At 42.4% G+C, this 22,541-nt stretch overlaps 1 protein-coding gene across 5 annotated transcripts in view; it reads right to left on the reverse strand.

Moving 5' to 3' along the window:
* The window catches only part of RAI2 (retinoic acid induced 2), a 402,071-nt gene that overhangs the window by 58,759 nt on the left and 320,771 nt on the right, over positions 1–22,541 (reverse strand). The window contains exon 1 of one of the 5 annotated variants that reach the window (XM_036841005.1): positions 1,912–2,090. The exons of 3 other annotated variants lie outside the window; for them this stretch is intronic. The gene's annotated coding sequence lies outside the window, so the exon portion shown is untranslated. Of the gene's footprint in view, positions 1–1,315; positions 1,616–1,911; positions 2,091–22,541 lie in introns of those variants that run through there. One more of the 5 variants, XM_036841003.1, reaches the window with a different exon arrangement.

Here is a 22,541-nt window from a genome sequence, read left to right on the forward strand (position 1 = left end):
CCCTCCTCCCATGCTGCCACCCCTCTACTGTAACAAAGGCATATCACAACACATTTTCAAAGTTATCAAAAGTCTCTTGGTCAATCAACAAACGATTCTGATGACGCAAAAGGAGGAAGAGAGACGTCTAGAAAACGGTGGGAGATTCCTTGGGAAAAGCACACAAAACCTTGCCCGATGCATGCAAGGCTAAGAATTGTTTTCTCCCTGCTGGCTGCTTTTCTCTCTGTTCTAAAGAGCAGCTTCCAAGAATCAGCTAAATAAAGGGATCACACTAGAGGATGAGAGATAATGCTAAACCAACAAAAACAAAGACCCAAATGAAACAGAGCCAGCCTGAGAATCCGCGGTTATCAAAACTTTGTTTGGCCGTATCTATTTATCATCGCTGCACACCCGGGCTCTGCGGAATATCATTCTGTTGATGTCACTTATCCTCAGCAAAATATTTACACATCCTTAAAAACGCCAGATGAGGGGGGCCGCCCCCGCACCGCCGCGAACGGCCCCTCAAGCCCCGTCACCGAGTTCTGGGTAGACCGTGAGGTGGGTTACGACGGTGGGTGGCTCCAGCGGGCACAGGTAAAAGATGCTGACAGTTCCGGCAACGCGGCCACCCAGGCGCTGCGCCCTGCCCTGCCCACCTCTCCCCTACCTGACTCTGTCAGAAGCAGCCACATCCCCGATACGGTGTCAGCGTCTCCTCCTCCTCCCCCTGCCTTTCTCATTGATTAAGTTCTCAAACCATTGTTAAAGCCGGGTTGCTTTTCCCTGGAAAACTGGGCTGAATTCATTAAGCTTCCCCCATCACAAAAGGAATATTCATAAAAGTTTGGCAGGCAGAGAGGGAAGCTGACTGCGTGCCTTGGGGTGGGTGACAATTCGCTCCTCCGCAGCCACCTTCTTCTTCCGTGCCCCATCCCTCTCTGCATCCATCCGTCGTGCCCCAAACCTACTCCAGGGACTTCTGACAGGGAAAAACAAAGCAGCAGCTGTTTGGCAACATTTCTACCCCCTCGCCGGCAACTGTGGTGGGATGCCATTTCCCCACCCAGGCGGAGCTTATCCTGAACAATAGTCGGGCTTTAAACGGCAAACAAGCAAACACACAGAGCATAACCCCAACCCCGAAAAAGCCAACGCGGAGGAAGGCAAGAACTCCCTCCGCAGCACAAGGCACCGCTGAAACGCACGCAAAAATGCAGCGAGAAGGCTGCTCGGTGCCTAACATGGCAGAAAGCCCGAGATGGTGCGGCCACCCCGGGTCTGGGCATTGGGGGGCAGGAAGGCTCGCGGGGCGCCGACGCACACTCACCCAGCTCCGGGAGGATGCGGGGCTGGCCAAGCGTCACAAAGACGAGCCCAGTGAAATCTGGCAAAACCCAACTTTCCACCCGGCTCGCCAGGGCCGCCAGATACGTCAACAGAATCCATCTTTCGAAGGGCCTGGAAGGCGCCGCGTTTGCCGGGCCGGGGCAGAGCGGCAGAGCCTAAGGCGGCCCGGTGCGATGCCCGGGCGCGGAGTCCGCCGCGCGTCGCCCTCTGCGCCCGGTGCCAGCGCCGGTGTCGGCCCGAAACCCACTTCGGGGCCCCCGCCCCGCCGCCCGGCGCCGCCTCCCCGGCCGGCCCCGGCCCCGCCGGCCAGTGCGCGGCGCCGGGAGCAGGAGCGGGGCCCGGGGACGCCGCGCGGGTGGCGGCCTCGGCTCGCGTCCCCGCCCCCGCCCGGCCCTCCCCGCTGGCCCCGGCCTCCTCCGGGCGCCGTCCTGCCTCCGGGAGCAGGCCCCTCCCCGGGCGCCGGGCCCCGCCAGGCGCGCCCAGCCCGGCGCGCCCCCTGCGTCCCGGTGGCAGGTCCGTGCGGGGAGGGCACGGGGGGGGGTACCCCGGCCCGCACGGGGGCGTCGCGGCCGCTACCTTGCAATCGCGGCCGCCGCCTCCAGGAAGCCAAGGGGTGGTCGCGGGTGCGGGAACTCTCCGGTCTGGCCTCGCCGCCGGCCGCCTGAAGGGGGTGCGCGGCGGTGGGAGCTGCCGTCGCCGCTGTCACCGAGCTGCTGTCGCCGCCGCTGCTGCCGGTCGTGCGTGAGCGTGTGTGCGCCTGTGTCCAGACGAGTGTGTCTGCGTGCGGCGCCCGGCCTTTACTATATACACCGAGGGGTGGGAGGAGGCGGGGAAGGGGAGGGCTTGGGGGAGGTGGCGGAGGAGGGGGAGCAGGAGGGGGGCGAAAGGGTACCCGAGGAGGCGGCGGCGGAGGAGGGACAGGTGATCTCGCCCACGGGGAGGGCGTGGCTGTCGGAGGCACGGGGTGGCGGGAGGAAGGGGTGCCGGGGCGCGGGGGGCGGGGCCGACGCCGGGGAGAGCCGGCGGAGCGGGGACCCTGCTGCCTCCCGGCGGGCTGGGGACCATTTCAGACCCCAGGATGCAGAGGAGAGAGAACATAGCCCAGGAGGGAGGAAGTGGCTGGTGGATGGAGACGGCAGAGGTGGTGAGGGCCCAGCGACCACCTCCTGAAATGCCAATTGTGATACAGGTCGGAGATCCTTCTCACAAGGTGTGAGATGATTAAAGACAAAATTAGCCTACAGACATAATCTCATTTCCGCATACTTGCCTGAAAGGTGATTCATCTGTTAATCTAACATTTATTAAGCACCTAGTGTTTGCCAGACACTGGGCTAAGAACTGGCGTTACACAGATGATGACTATGTGGTCGCTAACCAGTAAATAAATCATAGGTGTCAGCAGTAGTATTGATCATTTTAAAACAAAGTAAAAAAACCTAAATCCTATAAATGTTTTAAGAGGGCAAAGGAAGCAACTCCACTGGTTTAATTAATCCCGAAAGGTGAAAAGATTTTTTTTTCTGGTAATCAAAACAGGATGCAGATATTTGAGAGAGAAGGGCAGAGAAGAAATTACTTGAATCAGAGCTGAGAGCAGTCTGAATCTAGCTGTCCTTTGCGTGTTCAAACCTCCTTGAGTTTCAACACTCACATGAGTAGTGGCTATGAGTTCCCTCTTGTAGAATTTGGGGTGGTCACAGGGTACAGTACATAGAGAGCAGTCTGGCAAGTTCATGATTAGTATGGGAACCTGAACTTGTGTTTGAAAGGTTCTACTCTAACCTTGTCGCGTTGCAAGCATAATGTGGTAGAAACCAGGGCCATGTTATACCTTTCGTGGGCCCTTTGCCTTTGTGGACTCTTTCCTCCATAGAAAAAAAAGTAAAAATTACATTTTACGACTGCATTGGTGTGAAGACGAATGAATTAATATTATATATTAAAACAACTTCTTCGACCTAAAAGATCACATTTTCTTCTGATCTTAAAAGAAATGAAAACATTTCCCTGAGGCCCTGAAAAGTATTTTGGGCCTCAGGCACCGTGCCTACTGGTCCTAAGGGAGAAGTCAGCCCTGATGGTACCATTCCTTGATACTGAATTTCCTCTTTTGAAAAACAAGAGTTGAACTAAGGAGTACCCAGTCGACTTAAGGGCAGAAAGACACACAATGCAAGTTTAAGAACTGATAGAAGTGAATATCAACAAAAAGTACCAGTTCCTACTTGTTTCAGTCAGGCTCTGGGAGTTTTAAATCAGCTCCAAGTCATTAATGATACCTGTGGAAATATTTGTCTGCGAATTCGTCTTCAACCATTTCAGAAACCAAAGACTTCCTCTATAGATCTCAGAACTGAGTCTTTGGGTCAGGTATGTGAGGTCTCGGTTGCCAGGACCTAGCCTGAATACAACTAAAGACACAGCTGGCCAATTATAATCGGGCAAGTTCATGGATGAAAGATCCATAAAGGTTTTGTGTGTGTTGAGGGGGTATGTGTGTATAAGGTAGGGACTGATATCCTGGAAGGCAATTACTAGCCTATTTCTTTTGTTGGCCTCATCACAGCCCTGGGTTAATGTTTGATCCTCACTGGCAGTTGTGATTCATATTTGCTGCCCTTTGAGGTGCTTGTGTTTTCAGGAAGGACTATATTGATTCAGATTAATGCATAATAAACAGGCATCATGGCCCCCATTTCCAGAGAAATGTGCAGTGGCACCCCTCTGTATTTTCACTGTGGCTGCCCTTGCAGAGAGAAGGGGAAAAGAGGAGTCCATAAGGGAGGGTCTGGATTGGGGGGAGGAGATGTTTGGGGACAGAAATAGGACATTAATATGGAAGAACTGCATTCATACAGAAACTGGAGGGAGGAAAGGACATGCCCAAACAGCAGGAAAGAACCAAAAAAATCTTTCAGGGTTGATCAGGGTGATTTTTGAGATCTATAATTCAAATATTTGGTGATTTTAAATAGGGACTCAGGAAAGTTCCCATTTCAGATCTGATTCTTGATCTATATCCTGCTTCTCTAATACAGCATCTATTAATAATCTAGTTTTCACATACTTGCCAGACGAGTGATTCATTCACGTGTCCAATAAACATCTATGAGGCATCTGCTGTATGCCAGTCACTGAGCTAAGGACTGCGGTGACAGAGATGGTCAACATATGTTGCTGACCTCAAGGAGCTCACAGGCCAGTAAATAAACTATTAATAATACAAGGTGACACTATATGTACATGAGGAGTTATAAAACAGGCTAGGCGAACCCCGAAGGAGTGGGCCCGTCACTGTGGGGGAAGGCATAGGGAGTGGCATGGAGCAGGGCAGTCAGGAAAGATGGCATAGAGATGGTGATAAGAGCAGAGCAGTGAGAGATGAATGGGAGTTTTTCAAAGTAAGAAAAAGTCATTACAAGTGAACAGCAGGCACCAAAGCTCGGATGCAAAGCACGTTCTGGAGGCTGCAAATACTCTGTAAGGCTGGAGCAGGCGCTGTGGAGAACAGCAGCAAAGAGGGGTGGAGGAAGCTAGGGGTCAGTTGAGGTCCCTGGTCTGTCCTGTAAAGGAGCTTTTTCTTGTAGTCAATGGGGAGCCGTTGAAGGACTTTAAGCAAGGGAGTGACCAGGAAAGATTTGGGTTGAGGAATGCTCACTCTGGTGTTGGGTGTGAAGGGCTGAATGGAGGGGGCTGAGATTGGCAGCAGGGAGACCAGGTGAGAGAGACTGTGGCCATGATCGGAGTTTGAGTCAAGGCAGTGCCAGCAGAGATGAAGGATCAGAACTTGAGTCAAGTGATACTCGGGATACAGAATCAACAGGACTTAGTGCTGGAGGAAACAGGAGGAGTTGGAGTAACTCACGCCTGACTTTCTGAATTGGGTGACAGAGTGGGTGAGGGTGTGATCACTGAGATAGAGGTCCTTAGGAAGAGAAGCAGATTTGGGGCTGGAGATGATGAACGCTGTAGGGTCCCCCAGAAGCGGATCCTGAATGTGAAAGTGAAGGAAACACTGGTAGGGGAGTAGAGAAGGGAGAGAGAGGGGCGGCAGCCAATAGGGGGGATGTTATCAAGGCCAATTTCTACCATGGGCAGCTGGAGCTTAATCCCACAGGCAAACTCTTGGACATGATGAAAAACACTCACTTCAGAATTGTTCCATCAAGAGGTGAGGAAGCTGGTTAAGGGCCCAGGGGGTGCTGAGTTTCTGGCACTTTTGACCTGCCACCCAGCATAGGCAGCGAGTCCTTCTCAGGTACAGGGAGAAGATACTGGCAGCTGGACGTCTGTGGAGCACGTTAAAATGGTAGCATCCCAGGGAGGGGGGTGAAGCACCGTCAGTGTGCGCTCCAGGGAGCTCTGGTTAGGACATCTTGAGTTGGAAGTACTTGTTGGGTAGCCACATAGAGAAGTCCAATAGGCATTTGCAAGAGCAGGTCTGGAGTTCAAAATCTAAACTGCAGACCTAGATTTGGGAGTTACTGGGCTCTGGGTGTTGCTCGAAGCAGTGGGTGTTGATGAGCTCCGCAGAAGACACATGTGACCTGAGTTGATGGCTGAACCCATCACCCTGGGCCGTGCCAACGTGATTGGATCTGATCTGCATGAACACTGTTGAGGATTTCTGTAGGAGTTCCTGGAAGCCATGAAGTTGTTGATGTCAGTTAATGCTCATGGGTATGAATGTGACTGGGGGAAAGGGTCCACTGCTTAAAAGAAATTCTTAAGGGGTCTATATTTTACTGAAGTTGAATAATGTATTTAAAATTGAAACGCTTTAAAAATTTTTTTCTGGTCAAGAATATTTACTGGATGATTAAGTGATTGAATGAGGCAGGCATTTGAAAACATAGTCACAATGCAAAAGGGACAAATACTGGTAAAAAAGGCAAGGGGTAATTAAATCACAAAGGATTGAAATCCAACCCAGGCTCCGGGAAAGAGGATGGAGAGCATTGAGAGAGACAGTCCAGCTGCAATGACATTTTAACCTAAGGAATATACAGAGCCACAGGGTAAGGGAAAGGTTTTGACTATTTTGATAGAACAGAGACTTCTAATGTGGTCGGCATGGGGGCTTCAGTATTCTTCATTCAGAGATGTCATATGTAATTTCTTAGGCCCTGATTTTATCCAAAGACCATAGTAGAGTCCATGTGAAATCTTTGATAATTTTAGCAAAGAGTGAATCAAAGGGTTTGTGAGTGGTCCTTCAGTTAGGCAATCGACAAGCATATCTCAAACAGCTATTACTTTACAGTAATAAGCTACATGCTACAACACACAGAGTAATGAGGTACCGTCCCTGCCAGGCATTGGAGTCTCTCATAGTCCAGTTGTAGCTCCGTCTAGTCTCAGTCAGGAGGACATTTGATTTCAGAGGATTTGGGTAAATTGTTAAGAGTAAGAAGGAGGCTTATTATAAAGGGCATTGCTTGTGGCTGCTCCATTCTGCATTCTCCATTCCTCTTTCCTGATAGAAACCTAATGCTGTTCAGGTATCCATCCCTCTCCTATGAAATCATGTACCTTAAATTTGATCCTAACTTTAGGGTGGGGTCTGTTTGATCTGAGGCTAATTGCATCCCTCCTGCTATAACTTGGACCAAACAGATGAGAGGAGAGATTTGCTGGAGGCTTTATGGGTAAGTTCTTACCGTTCCAGGAGAGAATACCACCCTCTCCCAATGGACGTGAAGACAATGTAACCATAGTTGCAACTGGCAGCAAGAACACGATGCAGGTGACCACATCACTGATCATCTAAACAGGGACACTACTGAGGATGAAAGGGGTTGCTGTTACTAATTATGTCAGGGCAAAAGGCATAAACTGGGTTTTCCCAACAAACCAGGATGGATGGTCACTATGATGCTAGGAGGGAGCTGATGCTCAAGGCAGCACAACAGAAACAGAGAAAGAACCTGGAACTGTGAGGATGTCATTGAACCGCTAGAACAACCAACCACCTCTGGAGCCGCCTGAACTTGCACTTCCTATTACGTAAATCATTACACTGCTTCAAAGCTTCTTCGAGTCAGGTCTCTACTGCTTGCAACTGAAAGCGTCATAAGACGTACATGCAGGATTACAGGATTGTTTTTGTTTTGTTTTGTTTTGCTTGAGTCCCAGATAAGGGGTAAGGGCTGTTCTGAAATCAAGAGATCTAACAAAAATAAGTGGAGGGAGGAAGTAGGTCAGTAACTGATATTTTAATTTGATTGAAGACAAGTGCAGAAAATGATCTGAACTAGAACATGGTTGAAGTACATGCTTCTGCTGAATTTGGAAGCCCACTGTGCACGTGGTGGCTTTCACACTAGCAGCACCTTGGAGGCACTCTCCTGCCTCTGACAGAGCGCTAAGAGTCCTGCGCCCAGGGTCAGGAGAATTTGTTTCTATCTCCTGTCCTCTCACTGCTCTGAGTGGCTCTGAGCCAGCAAGGTTCTCTCTTTGGACTTGGATCCCTTGTACCAGCAGTAGCTGCCATCACCCTTATGTCTTGTCTTTCTGACTTGACTGTCAATATCAAGGGAGGACCCATGGCTTACATCTCCCACAGAACCTACTTTAGTTCTCTTTATGTAGGAGGACTTCGATAAGTAATTGTTAAAGACATGGAAGCAACCTAAATGTCCATCGACAGAGGAATGGATAAAGAAGATGTGGTACATATATACAATGGAATATTACTCAGCCATAAAAAAGAATGAAATAATGCCATCTGCAGCAACATGGATGGACCTAGAGATTATCATACTAAGTGAAGTAAGTCAGAAAGAGAAGGACAAATACCATATGATATCACTTATATGCGGAATCTAAAAAGATGATACAAAGGAACTTATTTACAAAACAGAAATAGACTCACGGACATAGAAAACAAACTTACGGTTACCAAAGGGGAAAGGTGGGGAGGGATAAATTAGGAGTTTGGGATTAACAGATACACGCTACTAAGTATAAAATAAATAAACAACAAGGACCTACTGTATAGCACGGGGACTATATTCAATATCTTGTAACAACCTATAACGGAAAAGAAACTGGAAAAGAATATATATATATATAGTTATATTATATGTATATAATATAGTTATATGTATAACTGAATCACTTTGCTGTACACCTGAAACATTGTAAATCAAGTATACTTCAATAAAAATAAATATATTAAAAATAAATCTAAAAAAAAGTAACGGTTAAATCCATGATTATCTCCCCTCACTCAGTAAGTGCTTTGGTCTTATTACTAAGGAGCATCAATATTTCCCATCTTGTACAAGTCTTACAACTGTCAAACGCACTTTCTTCTTCCATGTGGAGGGAGGATGTGGACTGAGTGAGTTTGGGGGTTGAAGCCAGGTGATCGTCACCTGAGGCTTTCAGGGTTTGTCCAAATCAATGGAGAGCCCTGTACAAGCCAAGTGAGAAGCCAGGTTGCATGTGACAGAGTAGCATGCATATTCGTCACCAAGAAAGGACCAGAAACAAAAATTATAGCTGGGAGAGAGAGTTGGAGTCAGGGCATGAAACAATAAGGCAGTGGATTTTGGTTAAGTGGAAAACAGACCCAGATTTGGTTTTGGAGAGGCAACTTAATTTGCTGGATGGGATAACAATGCCAACTATGACAGGAGTGTGGTTGAAATACTGGCACACAAAGGACCAAGGATGGCTAGCTCAGAGATGGTCCCACACCGCCCAGCCTTTCGACGGGGAAAATGATGCTCAGAGAACTACACACATACACACACACACCTTTACACCTGCCAACTCCTCTTCTCTTTCCAGGTGTCAGACTCACCTTTTCCTTTCTTAAAAATCCATTCACAAATGAGCCAGACTGATCTCCCAATAAGAAAGGAAAAATCGACAAAGTTGCCCTGGAGTAATTGAGCATTGACAATTAGAATATTAGCCAAAACAATCCTAAAAAATAACTGCTGAGACACTCCAAGGCAGGAGTGCTCATGTTAAAGGGGACAACACACAGTGGCCCCTTAATATCCCCAGTCACTGAAAACCACAGTCCCCTGTGCCTGGTGCTGTGGTCAGGACAAGATTCTATCTCTGCAGTTGTCTCTTGGAAGAAGAGCAACTGAGGGCTTTCTCAGCCATCAAACCATCGGCCGTTGGGAGTGATTAGCTAGCTCTCCCATAGATACACCCTATCTGACCTAGCTAGCATGCAGCTTATAAACAAACGAGAACACAGCCATCAATTTCACAAATGGTTTATGCCACAACATGCACTGCACACTCCTGGAGCTCCAGTGTGTGGATGGACTGTCAGGTTTGTCCGATTCAAGAGTGGCAAGTCTCTCCAACAGAATTGACAAGGTTTCTGTTGCGATAATTTCAAGGGTAAAAGGAGTTGCAAGGTCATTCATTTTGAACAGGACATCAATGTATAATACAGAAGGGACTTCAATCATTTCATTTTTCTTCAGTTGGGAAATTTCTCAAATCACAGAATTTTATGAACAGAACAATTTTATAGAAGGAGGCAAAGAGAGCAAGAGTGAAAATCTCTCTGGCTAGGATGGCTAGCAGTTTTCATCACTGTCCTTTGCATTTGTGGCCTCTCTGCCGGGTCAACAACCAAGGGCTCTCACGAGATTACTCTCCATCAGCCCCTGCCTACCTTGGCCCCTCCAGGTGAATCTCTGATACTCTTCACTCCTAGGATTATCCCTGCCTAATTTCTGAGCCGGACCACCAGTGTGAGGATCTGAGATGAAGCTGGCTTCTCCCAGCGCCCCTGAGGCATCGCTCAGCCACATTCACCAGGTCACAGCATTCACAAGGTCGTCCTCTCCACGACCCTCCCCCACATTGGCCCCAGCCCTAGGATTAGGCTTCTGGGTCTGTTTCTCTGCATGGCTCTCATGACTTGCATTGGAAATGTAGCTCCACCACCAAACCCCACTCACCAGCATCCCCATCAGTCTCTGAGGTCCACATTGCTGTCTGTATAGGATAGAGCTGGTTTCTCCTTCACTGACATCCTGCCTTAAAGAGACTGCCCCCAAACTTGACAAGAGCATTTGCATAAATTGCAGACTACCACCATCCTGGATTATCTCTTTCACTCCTATTAGATGGGTCCTCATTAGAGATTTATAGTGGTTGTTTTTGTTTTTTTGAAGAGCGAACATTTTATTTGCAAATAGAGGTGACCTTTTAAAAAATACATTATTGCTTTAGAAAATATTCATGTTTAATGTAGAAATACTGTACAATACATATAATTTATTCTTTTAAAAATGATTTTTCACTGTAACATTCATTAAAAATTAAATATAAGTGTAAAAGGCTATTCTATCTTCAGTATAAGCATTCAATCACACCCACTCTCAAATATCTGTATATTCCCTTCAATTTTTTCTCCTTATAGCACTTACTCAAGTGAAATAATATTGTATATAATTTTAGTCCTGCTTTTGTCTCTTAATATCTTCAACTAGTAAGTATTTCCCATAGCATTCTAATAATATTACATAATCAAAATAAACATTTTCAATGGTTCAATGAATAATTTTATTAAGTGGATTCATCACCATATACTTAGCTTTTGCCCTACTTTGGAAGTGTAGGTTATTTCCAAATTCTGCTGTTGTAAAGAACCCTACAATTAGTATCTTTGTGTATATCAATGTTTCCTATTAATAATTATTTCTCAGAATAAATACACAGCTGTAATATTTCTGGGGCAGACACAGAAACACTTACATGTTGCCAAACTGATTTTAAAAAGGATGTTCCACTTACAACTCCAAATATGAGCTCTGAGAGTACTTGCCTTATGAGTACTTACTAGCCTACATCAAAATATTTGTCTCATTTTGTTTTAAATTATATTTCACTGATTACTAGGGAGATGGGCCATTTTTATTTGTGTGACTTCTACTTGTATACCTAAGGGAATTGTGAGTTTATTGCTTTCACTCACTTATTAATTAAATCATAATGTTTGCATTTTATTTATGTGTCTTTTATTTAATACAAAATAAATGTATGTCATAATAGTGACAAACAAATCCCAGAAGTGATAGTTCATATGATAGTTCTATTTTTAATTTTTTGAGGAAACTCCATACTGTTTTCCATAATGGCTGCACCAATTTACATTCCCACCAACAGTACATGAGGGTTCCCTTTTCTATCTGCTGTATTTTTTATAATAGCTGTCTTAACAGATGTGAGGCAATATCTCGTGGTTTTGATTTGCATTTCTCTGACGATTAGTGATGTTGAGCATCTTTTCATATATGTGTTGGCTATCTGTATGTCTTCCTTGGGAAAATGTCTATTCACATCCTTTGCCCATTTTTAAATCAGGTTGTGATTTTCTTTTTTTTTTTTTTGCTATTGAGTTGTGTGAGATCCTTATATATTTTGGATATTAACCTCTCATATTATATACCTCAGATATAAGGTTTGCAAATATTTTCTCCCATTCCACGGGTTGCCTTTTCATTATGTTGATTGTTTCCTTTGCTGTCTAGAAGCTTTTTAGTTTGATGTACTCCTGCTTGTTTATTTTTGCTTTTATTGCTTTTGCTTTTGATGTCATATAAAAAAAATCACTGCCAAGACCACTGTCAAGGAGCTTTTTCCCTGTGTTTCGGTTAATATCATACACAACAATGAAAAGCTAAAAGCTTTTCCTCTAAGATTAGGAATAACAGAACGGTGTCCACTCTCACTATTTCTATTTAACATAGTACTGCAAGTCCTAGCTAGAACAATTAGACAAGAAAAAGAAATAAAAGGCATCCAAATCCAAAAGGAAGAAATTAAATTGTCTCTGTTTGCACATAACATGATCTTATATACAGGAAACCCTAAAGACTACACCAAAAAACTGTTAGAATTAATAAATTCAGTAAAGTTGCAAGATAAAAAAATCAATGTATAAAAATCAGTTGTGTTTCTAGAATCAGTTTGTTCTAACAACAAACTATCTGAAAAAGAAATTAAGAAAACAATCCCAGTTACAATAGAGTCAAAAAGAAGAAAATACTTAGGAATAAATTTTTTTTTTTTTTTTTTTTTTTTTTTTGCCGTGCCACGAGGCTTGTGGGATCTTAGTTCCCCGACCAAGGACCAAACCTGGGCCCTCATCAGTGAAAATGTGGAGTCTTAACCATTGGATCGCCTGGGAATTCCCAGGAATAAATTTAACCAAGGAGGTGAACAATCTATATGTGGGAAACTATAAGACAATGATGAAAAGAAACTAAAGAAGACACAAATAAATGGAAAGATATCCCATGTTCTTGGATTGGAAGAATTAATATTGTTAAAATGTCCATACTAACTAAAGTGATCTACAGATTCAATGCAATCCCTATCAAAATTCCAATGGCATTTTCCACAGAAATGGAATAAACAATTCTGAAATTTGTATGGAACCACAAAAGACCCCAAATAGCCAAAGCAATCTTGAGAAAGAACAAAGCTGAGAGTTTGTATCATGAATGAGTGTTAAATTTTGTCAAATGTATTTTCTGCATCAATTAATATTGATTATTTGGTTTTTCTTCTTTATTCTATTGATATGATAGATTTCATTGATTTATTTTTTAAAAGGCTTTTTTTTAAAACATCTTTATTGGAGTATAATTGCTTTACAATGGTGTGTTAGTTTCTGCTTTATAACAAAGTGAATCAGTTATACATATACATATGTCCCCATATCTCTTCCCTCTTGCGTCTCCCTCCCTCCCACCCTCCCTATCCCACCCCTCTAGGTGGTCACAAAGCACCGAGCTGATCTCCCTGTGCTATGCAGCTGCTTCCCACTAGCTATCTATTTTACATTTGGTAGTGTATATATGTCCCTCTCTCACTTTGTCCCAGCTTACCCTTCCCCCACCCCCGTATCCTCAAGTCCATTCTCTAGTAGGTCTGTGAAAAGACTTACTTTTTTTAAGAGCAGTTTTAGGTTCACAACAAAATTGAGAGGAAGGTACAGAGATTTCCCATATACCTCCTTCCCTCACACATGCATAGCCTCTGCCATTATCAATATCACCCACAAGAGGGGTACATTTGTTACAACTGGAGAACCTACACTGACATATCATAATCACCCAAAGCCTATGATTTACCTTAGATTTCACTCTTGATGTTGTGCATTCTATGAATTTTGACAAATGTATAATGACATGTATCCATCGTTATAAATACACAGTATTCTCACTGCCCTAAAAATCCTCTGTGCTCCACATATTCATCTCTCCTCTGACCCCCAACTCTTGGTAACCACTGATTTTTTTAACGTCTCTATAGTTTTTGCCTTTTCCAAAATGTCATATAGTTGGAATCATACAATATTTAGCCTTTTCAGATTGGCTTCTTTCACGTAATAATAGGCATTTAAGTTTCCTCCATGTCTTTTCATGGCCTGTAGGTCACTTCTTTTTAGTGCTGACTAATATTCCATTGTTTGGATGTACCACAGTTTATTTATCTGTTCAACTACTGAAGGGCATCTTGGTTGCTTCAGAGTTTTGGCAATTATGAATAAAGCTGCTATAAACATCCAAGTGCAGGTTTTTGTGTAGACATAAGTTTTTAGCTCTTTTGGGTAAATACCAAGGAGTGGGGTTGCTGGATCCTATGGTAAGAGTATGTTTAATTTTGTAAGAAACCACCAAATTATCTTCCAAAGTAGCTGTACCATGTTGCATTCCCACCAGCAGTGTATGAGAATTCCTGTTGCTCCACACCCTCACCAGCATTTGGTGTTGTTAGTGTTCCAGATTTTGGCCATTCTAATAGGTGTGTAGTGGTATCTCATTGTTGTTCTAATTTGCATTTCCCTTATGACATACGATGTGGAGCATCTTTTCATATGCTTATTTGCCGTCTATATATCTTCTTTGGTGAAGTGTCTGTTAAAGTCTTTGGTCAATTTTTTAATTGGATTGTTTTCTTATGGTAGAATTTTAAGGGTTCTTTGTATATTTTGGATAACTGTCCTTTATCAGATGTGACTTTTGTAGATCTTTTCTCCCAGGCTGTGGCTTACCTTCTAATTCTCTTGACATTGTCTTTTGCAAAGCAGAGCTTTTAACTTATAATGAAGGTTACCAATTATTTCTTTCATGAATCGTGCCTTTGGTGTTGTATCTAAAAAGCCATTGCCATTTCCAAGGGCATCTAGGTTTTCTCCTGTGTCATCTTCTGGGAGTTTCATAGTTTTGCATTTTACATTTAGGTCTAGGATCCATTTTGAGTTAATTTTTGTGAAAGGTGTAAGGTCTGTGTGATTTTTTTTTTTTTTGCATGTGATGTTCAGTTGTTCCAGCACCATTTGTTTTTTTGTTTTTGTTTTTGTTTTAGAATTTAAAAATGATTTTATTACAGAATAATCACCATTAGGGAGTATAATCTTTCAAGCCTAGTGGATTGCTGATTGGCATTAGAGTTCTGGATTGTCCATTGGCATTGGAGTAAGTTTCATTCTTTGACCTTTTTTAATCATTCATTTATTCATTTAACAAATATTTGTTGAGCACCTATTATGTGCCAGGCACTGTTTAGGCTCTGGAAACATAGCAGCAGCACCATTTGTTGAAGAGACTGTCTTTTCTCCATTGCATTGTGTTTGCTTCTTTGTCAAAGATCAGCATTTTGCCACTTCAAGTAAAGTGTGGAAATCTTACTTCCATTAGGTCCCTTTTACTCTCATTGCTTTCAAATATCTTTGTCTTGAGTATCAGATGGTGTTATGGTTTTTGTTTCAATTGTAAAATATAACTTATAAAATTCATGAGAAGGACAGTCTATTGTATTCATCCATATTCATCCATATTCTGCTCTTTCTGTTGTTCAAGGAAGTAAGTAATAAAGATAAGAGCAGAAATAAGTGAAATAAAGACTAGAAAAACTATAAAAAGATCAATAAAACTGAGGTTTTTTTGTGAAGATAAAATTGAAAAACCTTTAGCTAGACTAAGAAAAAAAAGAGAAGACTCAAACAAAATTATAAATGAAAGAGGAGACATTACAACTGATACCACAGAAATACAAAGGATCATAAGAGATTACTATGAAAATTATGTGCCAGTGAATTGGACAACCTAGAAAAAATGGATACATTTCTGGAAACATACAACCTACCAAGACTGAATCATGAATAGAAAGTCTGAACAGACCAATAATGATTAAGGTGTTTGAATCAGTAATAAAAAAACTTCTGAACAAAGAAAATCCCAGGACCAGATGGCTTCACTGGTGAATTCTATCAACCATTTAAAGAAGAATTAATGTCAATCCTTCTCAACCTCTTTCAAAAAGTTGAGGAGGAAGGAACACTCCCAAACTCATTTTATTATGCCAGCATTACTCTGATACCAAAGCCAGACAAGTACACTACAAGAAAAGAAAATCACAGGCCAATATTCTTGATGAACACAGTGCAAAAGTTTTCAACAAAATACTAGCAACCGAATTCAACAGCATGTTAAAAGGAACATTCACCATGATCAAGTGGAGTTTATCCCTTGGATGCAAGAGAGTTGAACACACACAAATCAATAAGTGTGATAAACATCACATTAACAGAATGAAGGATAAAAACCACATCATCTCAACATATATAGAAAAAGCATCTGAAAAAATTCAACATCCTTTCATGATAAAAACTCTCAACACATTAGGTATAGAAGGAATGTATCTCAACATGACAAAGGCCATATATGACAAGCCCATAGCTAACATCATACTCAAGGGTGAAAAGGTAAATGCAATTCCTGTAAGATCAGGAATAAGAAAAGGATGCCCACTCTCACCACTTCTATTCAAGAAAGCACTGGAAATCTTAGCCAGAGAAATTAGGCAAGAAGAAGAAATAAAAGGCATCTACATTGGAAAAAAAGAAGTATAATTGTCTCTGTTTGCAGATGTCATGATCCTATATATAGAAAATCCCAGACTCCACCAAAAAACTGTTAGAAGTAATAATAAACATTCAGTAAAGTTTCAGGATACAAAATTAACTTTCTTCCTTCTTGATGCTTCAAGATTCCTTCTTTTATAAGCTCCTTTCTGCTTGAAGAACATCCTTTTGCCAATATTTAAGAGTAGGTCTGGTAGCAACAAATTCTCTTAATGTTTTTCATCTTCGAATGTCTTGATTCCCCTTCTCACCTAAAGGATGTTCTGGGTTGGCAGTTCCTTCCTTTCAGAACTTGAAACACATTGTACCTCTTCCTTCTGTCCTCCATGGTTTCAGATGAGAAATCCACTGTCATTCGAATTGGTGTTCCCTGATGATAGGTAATCATCATTTCTCTCTGGCTGCTTTCAAGATTTTATCTTTGCCTTTAGGTTTCAGAGGTTTAACTATGGTGTGTGAATATGAATTTCTTTGAATTTATCTTGTTTGGGGTTTGCTCAGATTCTTGTATCTTTATGTTTTCTTTTGCCAAATTTGGGGTGTTTTACATCATTACTTCTTCTAATATTCTTTCAGCCCCACTCTCTCCTCTTCTTCTGGGACTCCAATGACATGAATGTTGGATCTTTTCTTATTGTTCCACGGGTCCCCAAGAGTCTGTTCATTTTTTTCTAATCTATTTTCTGTCTTTTTCAGATTGGGTAAATTTTATTAATTTTTCCTCAAGTTCATAGATTCTAGCTGCTGGCATATTTACTCTACTATTGAGTCCATCAAGCAAGTTTTAAAAATTTTGGTATATTTTTCAGTTAGAAGATTTCCATTTAATTCTTTTCCATAACATAGCTCTTTGCTGAGATTTTCTATTTTTTCAATTGTTTCAAGAGAATTTGTTATTGCTTGTTGAAGTTTTGTTATTGTTATTGTTATGGCTACTTTAAACGCCTTGTCAGATAATTCCAACATCATATTGTGATTTTCCTGGCTCTTGATATGATGGGTGATTTTCTTTTTTTTCTGGCTGCACCGCACAGCATGTGGGATCTTAGTTCCCTGACCAGGGATTGACCTGTGCCCCCTGCAGTGGAAGCCAGAGTCCTAACCACTGGACCACCAGGGAATTCCCTGATGAGTGATTTTCAATAGTATCCTGGGGCTTCCCTGGTGGCGCAGTGGTTAAGAATCCACCGGGCAATGCAGGGGACACGGGTTCGAGCCCTGGTCCGGGAAGATCCCACATGCTGCGGAGAAACTAAGCCCGTGCGCCACAGTTACTGAGCCTGCGCTCTAGAACCCGTGAGCCACAACTGCTGAAGCCTGTGCACCTAGAGCCCGTGCTCCGCAACAAGAGAAGCCACCGCAATGAGAAGCCCGCGCACCGCAATGAAGAGTAGCCCCCGCTCGCCTCAACTAGAGAAAGCCTGCGCACAGCAACAGAGACCCAACGCAGCCAAAAATAAATATATAAATAAAATTTATTTAAAAAAATAGTATCCTGGACGTTTTTACTATTATGTTGTAAGACTCTAGCTCCTATTTAAATTCTAGCTCCTATTTAAATCTTTTATTTTAGCAGGTAGTCACCTGTTTAGGTTTAGTATGCAGGTTCTGACCTACTTTTGTGGATTGTGGTTTGAATGACAGCTTACTTTTCACAGCCTCTGCAGTACTTTTTTGGTGTGCTTGGTTTATCTGGTGCTGCTGGGGCTCCCACTGGTCCCTGATGGTGTTGCCTGAGAGGGCCAAAGGGGTTGCTCCAGGCAGGGTCATCTGATGTCTCTACGTGGAGGAAGGGAGTCAGGGGGCCCATAGGGACGAAGAGTGTTTCCTGGGCCAGGCAGCTTGTTGTGTGTGGCAGAATCTCTCTTGCCAGTGCCAACCTGTGTCACTAGGTGTCTCTCAGCAAGAGAGAGGAGTCTCAGGTCTGGCAAAAGAGAGGAGCACTTCCTTTAGCTGCTTGTTTCTAGTGGGGCTCCTGATCCACCCCCCTTGTCAGTGCTGTCAGGTTCACCTGGTGTTGTCAGAGGGCCTACTATTTCATCTGATGGAGGAATGAGCCTACCTGGGCTATCCTGTGTTACTAGGTTGGGAGTCTGGAAATGCTAGGCCTGGGTGGCCTTCTTCTGTTGAGGGGAGGTACAGATGTAAGATATCCTGCTGCTGTGTTGTTCTCCTGGGATCCCTAAACAGTTCCTCTTTCCACATTTCAGAGTGCTCCTTTGGTTGCCTTTTAAGTTCTTTCCGGGGTTTATAGTTGTACTTAGCAGGGGGAATCAGGGAGAGATGGGTCCGAGCCACCTTGCCCAGACCAAAATTTCTTTTAATTGTTTATTTTAAGACCAAAGAATAACGGGAAGAAGATGATCATTGTGATTATTATATGATTGATACCAGAAATAATTTTGGCATAGAAATAAAGGGCATTTAAAAAAATGATCTGGTCCAAGTGTCAAATATACTAGCTTTGCCACTGAGAGTGAGCAAAGTAAAAGGAGAGATTAGAAAGATTGTGAAGAAGGGCCTTGAAGCCAAGGGTAGAAAGAGTGTTAAGAAGCTGAGAGAGGTTATTATTATATTTGTTTTATTACGGGATTAGAAACCAGAGGAGCTGAAGCATTAGGTTGCTTGCCCAAAATTGCTCTGGCATTTGGCTGCAGGATGGTTGCAGAATTCAGGATTATGACATTCCAAGACCATGGTAACAGCACACTGTTTCCCAGGGTGCCGCTTTCAAACTCCAAACACAACCTTTGCTAGAAGATATACTGCAACAGTCAAGTACCTTTTACCTATCTGGCAAATGAACAAAAAGTTTCAATAGCAACATATGTTTACTAAATTTGACAAGTATTAAATGTCTTTTATTAACTGTCTTTTAATCATCCTGCTTGGAGGGGGCTTAATTAATGTTCATGAATTCATTTCAAGATAATAATTACCAATGGAGTGCTTACTCCTAGAAGGAGAGTATTAAATTATAATTGGCATTTGGATAAGTTTGTGAAACTGTATCTTATCCTTCTTTAAGCTTCTGACTTCTAGAATTTATCCTTGACAACTTCTAAAATGTCACATTTCTGAGTTTCATTTGCCCATGGTCACTTGCATATAAACTAAACCTTTGTTCCCAATGGTATATACAGGATTTCAGATAAAAGCTGACCATGTCCTAATTAAATGTGTTTCATTAGATCTTTCATTAGAGTCTTTCTCTCTATATAATGATATCTATATTTCTGCCTTTTTCAGGGTCAATTTTTAGAAATCTAATGAAAGACTCACACACATTTTTATATATATAAAATTTAGATTTTTTTTCCCAGAGAGAAATTGTTTTTAAAAGAAACTCAAGACAAGAGACCTTCTTCCCCCCAAAATCCTCCAGGAAAACTACCTCCAAATGAAATCAAACTGCAGATAGCATCCTGGATGAAATTTAGATCTTCACTACCCAATATAACAGGTTTATGTATTTTGATAAGTGTAATTGGGCAGTGATTATTTGTTATATTGAGCCACAGGAAACTACTCACTGGAAATAGATTAAGGTATCTTTGGAAAATCTCTTAACTTTTAAGACGTTAGGATGCCATCTCACTGACCCCAAAATTTCTTCTGGCACATTAAATGGCTTCCCAGCATCCCAAAAAAGTGAACCGAGCTTCCAAAAGTGTCCACATGCAGTTAGCTGACACCTATATATGAGGTGTAACTGATTTTGGGGGTCTTAACTTCCTCCTGCATGTCTTGTAGTATTTGTGGTAAAAGTTACAATGCTTTGGTAATTTGAGACCTTACCTCACAGCTGAGCTATTAAATCATGACTCTATGAGGAGGTGAGATGGCGAGGATCTGGGTAAGAATGATCAAGTTTATAAATTACAGGTGCAAAAATTCATCCAGTAGTATAAATGATTACTCAACCTGGAGGAATCTAAGGGTCAGAGCCACGAAATATCACTCGTATGATGTACAAGTGCTGCACCAAGAGGAGTGATACACTCATTCATAGGGCGAGTTCTAACACCTATAATTTTGCAAGTCAGGGCAGCAGGAAGCAAGTCTGCCCTTGCAAACCTGCTTGGATGAAGCAGTAATATTATTAATTCTCTTCTTCATTTGTTCTTCAATATCATATCATCAACTGATGCTTCACAATATTCTCCTGCACCAAATACTGCCCTCATGTGAAGTGAACAGGTAGAAAGTCACTGTTATTTTCTCTGCAGTGTGGCTGGCTCTGCAGTGCCAAAGCAAAGTGAAGAAATGATTATTCGATGTTAAATAATCATTTACTTATTTGATAGTAAAAAGAACCCAAATTATTATTGTGAACCAAATGTCTCCTGGGGTATATGAATGAGGTCAAGTTAATCCAAACTTCCTGGCTCTTAACTCCACCTGCTAATTCAGAGTCACCAGTGCTGAGGTCTGAATATTTTTGTCCCCCTCGAAATGCATATGTTGAATCCTAACCCCCAAGCTGATGGCATTAGGAGCTGGAGCCTTTGGAAGGTGATAGGCCATGAGGGCGGAGCTTTCATCACTGGGACTAGGGCTTTATAAAAGAGACCCCAGAGAGCTCCCTGACCTCTTCCACCATGTGAGGACACAGCCAGAAGTCAGCAGTCTGCAACCTAGAAGCGGACCTCCACTAGAACCTGACCATGTTGGCACCCCGATATTGGACTTCTCAGCCTCCGGAACTGTGAGAAATCAATTTCTACTGTTCGTAAGCCACCCTAGTGCATGATATGTTGTTACAGCAGCCCAAACAGACTGCTTTCTGGAAAAGCCCCCTCCCAACCAAGTATGCTTGGATGTCCCTGGGGAGACTTCACAGGGAGCTCACGAACCAGTACGGCAGCTACAAGCCCCACATATCCACTATGATCAAATTTTGCTCCTCTCCTGCCACGGCTTCCCTGTGTCAGTTTCACTCGCTCAAAAGATACAGCCACTATGGAGAACAGTATGGAGGTTCCTTAAAAAACTAAAAATAGAACTACCATATGACCCAGCAATCCCACTACTGGGCATATACCCTGAGAAAACCATAATTCAAAAAGAGTCATGTACCAAAATGTTCATTGCAGCTCTATTTACAATAGCCAGGACATGGAAGCAACCTAAGTGTCCATCATCGGATGAATGGGTAAAGAAGATGTGGCACATATATACAATGGAATATTACTCAGCCATAAAAAGAAATGAAATGGAGGTATTTGTAATGAGGTGGATGGAGTTAGAGTCTGTCATACAGAGTGAAGTAAGTCAGAAAGAGAAAAAGAAATACAGTATGCTAACACATATATATGGAATCTAAGGAAAAAAAAAAAAAAGGTCATGAAGAACCTAGTGGCAAGACGGGAATAAAGAAGACACAGACCTACTAGAGAATGGACTTGAGGATATGGGGAGGGGGAGGGATGAGATGTGACAGGGTGAGGGAGTGTCATGGACATATATACACTACCAAATGTAAAATAGATAACTAGTGGGAAGCAGCTGCATAGCACAGGGAGATCAGCTCGGTGCTTTGTGACCACCTAGAGGGGTGGGATGGGGAGGGTGGGAGGGAGGGAGATGCAAGAGGGAAAAGAAATGGGAACATATTGTATATGTATAACTGATTCACTTTGTTATAAAGCAGAAGCTAACACACCATTGTAAGGCAATTATACTTCAATAAAGATGTTTAAAAAAATAAAAAAAATAAAAAAAAATAATAATAATAGGTGAGAGGAAGTATCTCCTTATAAAATTATTACAACTGGTAGATGAAAACAACTTGGTAAAATTAGAACATCACCACTTTACAACCCCCAAGAAATTAATGGTTCCAGGTATTGATCATCAATGGCAGTAAAAAAACAACTATAAAAAGACCAAAAACTAGACATCATGTGCCTCCTGATGAAAAAACATAATATTACCTATAATGTTGCCAAAGGAACAAACGTAAATCACATGCTGCCTCTGGATCCAGCTGCCAATTTTCAGGAAATACAGAAGAAGGGGGAACATGTAGAACTTCTTGAGTATATAGTCAGGAAAATCTAGACTGTGGAAAACTTTACAAGTCAAATGCCAGGTTTGCGGATATATATGCTTTAAATAAAATAATGACAAATTATAAAATGTTAATTGTAGATTAAAAGATACTTAAAAGAGTTTCACAGTTTTTAATATGCAAGACTCAACTAGATTGTCTAGGGAAGTGATGGAACCAGGAAGAAGTTCAAAGAAGTGACAACTACAGCAGTCAGAATAATGGTTACTTTTG

The sequence above is a fragment of the Balaenoptera musculus genome, chromosome X (genome assembly GCF_009873245.2).
Source record: "Balaenoptera musculus isolate JJ_BM4_2016_0621 chromosome X, mBalMus1.pri.v3, whole genome shotgun sequence".
NCBI lineage: Eukaryota > Metazoa > Chordata > Mammalia > Artiodactyla > Balaenopteridae > Balaenoptera > Balaenoptera musculus.